This window comes from Dromiciops gliroides, chromosome 3, assembly GCF_019393635.1.
Source record: "Dromiciops gliroides isolate mDroGli1 chromosome 3, mDroGli1.pri, whole genome shotgun sequence".
NCBI classification, from domain to species: Eukaryota; Metazoa; Chordata; class Mammalia; order Microbiotheria; family Microbiotheriidae; genus Dromiciops; species Dromiciops gliroides.
The window spans coordinates 383,822,841-383,828,128 of record NC_057863.1 but is presented as its reverse complement, the minus strand read 5'-3'; the positions used below and the strand labels follow the sequence as shown (position 1 = coordinate 383,828,128).

Below are 5,288 nucleotides of genomic sequence, written 5' to 3'. Positions count from 1 at the left end.
ATCTAGGAATTGTGCTAAATGTTTGGATTATGAAAAAAAATTAAAAAAAAACAGGCCCCTTGTTCTTGAGGAGCTTACATTCTGATTTGTGTGTTAACTTGCAAAATATTGTGGTGTGTGTGTGTGTGTGTGTGTATATGTGTGTGAATTTTACAATATATCACTATATATTGACACATATGATCCATGTGTGTGCTGGCATATATTTAACAATCATATTTTTGGAAAATATGAATGTGTGACACACTTAATATTTATTCTGCATTGTTAATATTTTCTCCATAATTTTTGCCTATACGATTAAAAAAAATCAAGCCCCAACTTGTAGCATTTACTGATTTCCAAGTTGTAAATGCTCACACTAAAACCTTACTAATCAGCTTTCATAAGTCAGAATGAGCTGACTCCAGCACATCCCTAATTGATAGTTGGTGAGAGAGACAGAGAGAGAGAGAAAAACTACATAAGTAAATAGAGCAGAAAAAATTTAACAACCTCTCTGAAAAAAATGATCAAAAAGGACATCTATTTTAGCTCAAGGCCTTCAGGTTGGATCTTTCTACACAATGAATTAAAAAACAAAACAAAAATAAAACAAACAAAAACTGATTTTTTTTTTCCTCATAGACATGTATAGATTCAGTCTTAAATACACTGCCTAACAAACATCACTGGGGAAAGACAGGTGCCATTTTGTTTCCTTCATGGCCAGGTCATGAAAAATGATGACCACACCCCTTCCTGCCAGAAATTGTTCTCTGTGGTGCCAAGTCATTTTAATAACTTGCTAAACCTAACACATGAATAGAGAAATACCAATTTCACTTTTTCTCAGCACACAAAAGTCTATTTTATTGCTATACTGAGAGTAAACAAAATATTGCATGTGAAAGAGGGAGACTTGAAGGCAGCCCCATGAGTCTTTCCTCCAGGCTTCCATATAATCTAAATTCTTACACTGGGGTCTATGCTTGAGAAATTCCTACCTATCCCTTCTAGTTATCACAATGTCAGAGCTACATGAATGCAGTATTTAACAACACGGTTCTGGTTCCATCAACATTGGGATTTAATAATGTAGAACCTCCTGTAAAGACACAAGATGAATGAATTGATATGTAATGTGTGTCAGCATTCTTCACCCTCTTTTCATGAAATGAGGAACATTTCCAATAATTTAATGTTAGATTAACTTCCCGTTTGCCTCATTGCACTGTGATTTATTGTGTGACTCAGTGCCAGGGCTGTTTATCTTATAAATCATGCTGTGGGAATCAATGAGGAAATCCAACTAATCAAGGAGGCAAACAATAATTCATAACTCAGATGTCTTTTTGCCGTTTTGGAGGAAGCTTAATTAAAGGTTTTCTTTCATTAAATTTGATAATTGTCCCTATAGTCATTCATAAGATGTTATTCCCTCAGCTCCCTTTCAACATTTCTGTGTCTCTGAAGAAACTAATAACTAAAGTTGTAACTAGGGTGGGATGACTGGAGTTTTGTCGTAAACTTAAAGTTTAGAGATTGCTGACAGCCCCATCATCATTTCTGAGACATTCACTCCCATTTCAGAAGCTTAGAGGCCTTGCGGTATATCTCTGACATGTACTTTTCCTCCTTTAGTGGTACCCTTAAAAAGGTGAGCTTTTCTCCCTTTATATTCCCCTTCTGCTACTTGTCTTAGATGCAGAAACTTTTAGTTTAAAACTCTTATCAATAACAGAGAATATTTCAAGGCAGAACATAGACTGTCAGATCATTTCTTCAATCAAATATTTACTGCATACTTTGCTAGCCACTGAGCAAGAGAGATATGTGATAAGCACACATAAGACACAATAACTATATTCAATCAACTGCAAACTGGATGGGAAGATAATAATTGCAACAATGACCCTGATAATTACATTTTTTTTGAAAAGTTAAAAATTCCTTAATTTTTTTATTGCTGGTACCACTACTACAATTTACAAGGCAATATACCTGATGTAATGAAAAGGAATGTACATCTAATTAACACTACATTGCATTAATCAATAGCTGCGCTTTTTGCAAACTGTGGCTATGACAGTCCTGAACAAGAAGGGTTTCCTGTTTAAGCTGCAGAAACTGCCACTTCCTTCAGTGGCAGATTTTTACAGTTCCTCTAATGCATTTGCGATAACTGTCTCAAAGTAACCTGCAGCTTTCCTGACAACACCTCCCCTTCTCTCCTGCTAAGAACTGTAGCCCTCTTCTGTTGAATTTTTAGAACCTTCTGCTACCATATCCACCACTTCTACCACCAGATCCATAACCACCACTGTAAGAACTGCCTGAGCTCCTTCCACCAAAACTGACACCTTTCATGGGTCCATAATTTGATTGCTGCTGCCCACTATAATTTCCAAAATCATTATAGTTCCCACAGCCACCATAGTTACCACCACCAAAATTTCCTCCTTCATTGTAACCATCATATCCTCCTCCTCCTTCACTGTATCCACCACCTTGGTTTCCATATCCAGGTCCAACACCATCACCATAACCCCCTCTACTACTGTAACCAGACCACCTCCATAGTTGCCACCATCTCCACCAAATCCATTATATCTACCATCTCCATGACTGCCTCTGCTGCCACTGCTACCACCACCATAACCACCTCTTGCACCAAAGTTTCCTCCACCACCTCCAAAGTTTCCTCCTCATCCCATGAAACTGCCAAATCCACCTCCACGACCTCTTTGTGAGCCAGCAGACTGCATCTCTTGCTTCGAAAGGGCCTTTTTCACTTCACAGTTATGCCCATTGATAGGATATTTCTGAACAACAATTTTGTCAACTGTATCATGATCATCAAAAGTTACAAATGCAAATCCTCTCTTCTTTCTGCTCTCTTGATCTTCCATAACTTCTATAGTTTCAATCTTGCCACACTTTTCAAAGTAGTCTCTCAAATTATATTCTTCTGTATCTTTAATGCCACCAACAAAAATTTTCCTCACGGTTAGATGTGCACCAGGTTTTACAGAATCCTCTCTAGAAACAGCTCTCTTTGGTTTCACTACACTCCCATCAACCTTATGTGGCCAAGCACACATGGCTGCTTCTTCTACACAAGAATAAGTCACAAAGCCAAAGCCTCTGGAACGTTTAGTTTGGGGATCTCTCATGACCACACAATCCGTGAGAGTGCCCCATTTTTCAAAGTTATCTCTTTTTTGTTGTTGTTCTCTTCCTCTCTCTCTTTTTTTATTTTTTAATTTTATTTAATTTTATTTTTTAATAGAATTTTATTTTCCAAAATATATGTAAAAACAAAATTTTAACATCAAATTTTTAAAACCTTTGTGTTCCAACTTCTCTTCCTCCCTCCATTCGCACCCCAAAGTGTTCTCTTAAACTATCATCCATAGTTTCAGAGCTCAAGCCACCAATAAACAGTTTTCTCAACTGCTTTGGTTCCTTTGGATCCTGACCCTCCTCCCCACAGCTGCAGCGACAGCGGCCAGAGTCGTGCTGGTGGCAGCCAGAGGGCAGTTTTATTTCCATTTTGAGACCAGACTCCCTGCCTCCAACTCCAGTTCAATATGGGACCTAGAGGAAGAGGCCAAAGATTACACTTTAAAGCACTTTATAAGGTATAAAGGCCTTCCAGTTTCATTAATTTATTTGAGCTTTGCAATAGCTTTGTAGTTTAGGCAATGTAATTATTTTTTCCAACTTATATATGAAGAATCTGAGGGCCAGAAAATTTAAATGACATGTCATGTAACTTGTCAGATGTCACAGAACATGGTTTCAGATCCACTTGTTTGCATTTTCCCTGGGGAGTGGGAGAGAAATGAAAGCAGTAGTGAATCGCATCATCTATATAAGAAACACTTGATAAATGATAAAAGACATAATAGTATGTTAATTTGTGTGGTGTTGCATATATGTGATATTGGGGTACAGAAAAGACAAAAAGCAATATGTTTCAGGGCGGCTAGGTGGCGCAGTGGATAGAGCACCAGCCCTGGATTCAGGAGCACCTGAGTTCAAATCTGGCCTCAGACACTTAACACTTAACTAGCTGTGTGACCCTGGGCAAGTCACTTAACCCCAATTGCCTCACTAAAAAAAAAAAAAAGCAATATGTTTCTTATGTAGATATATTTAAAGAAGTTATCCTGCAACAGGTGGGTTAAGTTCCAGTGTGACTGGGAAGAAAGGGAAATTAATCGGTATCTCTGCCAGACTTAGTACTTTGAAAAATAGTGCAAGGATCCATGAAGAGGAATGGAGACAGGGTTAGAAGAATTGAAAATTGAGTTTGAGTATAAAAAGATAGCTAAATTGGCTGTGAATAATCTGAGCAGTTTCCCATAGTAGTACTGTTTTGAAAAAAATGACAACCAACTCAAAGAAGCCACCCATAAGCAGATTTTCATTTTCTGAGACCCCTTGGGCAAAGTTTTCATTTCCTTGTTTAGCCCTTCATGACAGACCTGCTAAGGAAAGGAACAGGCTCATTATAAAATATGATTGATCCTGGGGAATAACAGTCGATGATGTCAAATAAATTGGGTGAACTGCCTGGTCATACCTGCATGTTCTCAAAGAAAACAGATGTATCTCTCTCTCTCTATCCCCTCCTTCCCAGCTCATAGCATTCTCAAAATATTATAGCACATTGGAGAAAAGGAAATTACTTGCAAGTTCTTTTTTTTTTAATGTTATTTTCTTCAAGGTGCCTAAAAACTCTTCGTCTGAAACAAATGATAAATTAAATGTATACTCCTTTTGACAGGGCTAAGACTTATTTGCTCCAGGTGCTTTCCCTTCCAGAGAGGGAACAACTTTGAGATACTAGAGAAATTTGTTCTTTCGGAAATAGATGGCTTGTATCTATGTATAAATGCTGAGTAGGATGGCAACAATGTAAATGAGGAGAAAGACAAAATTGCAAGCATCACAAAATGATACTTTAATAATATTTTATTTTCTAATAGTATGGAAAACATGCTCCTTTAAAATTGTTTTTAGGTCATGGGGGGGGGCAGGGCAATGAGGGTTAAGTGACTTGCCCAGGGTCACACAGCTAGTTAAGTGTCAAGTGTCTGAGGCTGGATTTGAACTCAGGTACTCCTGAATCCAGGGCCGTTGCTTTATCCACTATGCCACTTAGCTGCCCTTTTTAGGTCAACAACGTGATGTCAACTAACAACAGCAACAATTATAAGGCACATTAATACAGTTTCATGATTTCTAAAACACCTTTCCTCTTATAAGAGAGGATATACTAGTAAGATGTTCCCCTTCTA

At 37.8% G+C, this 5,288-nt stretch overlaps 1 pseudogene; it reads right to left on the bottom strand.

Moving 5' to 3' along the window:
* Positions 1-2,247: 2,247 nt before the first annotated feature.
* LOC122750491 lies at positions 2,248-3,534 on the bottom strand (annotated as a pseudogene).
* Positions 3,535-5,288: the final 1,754 nt, after the last annotated feature.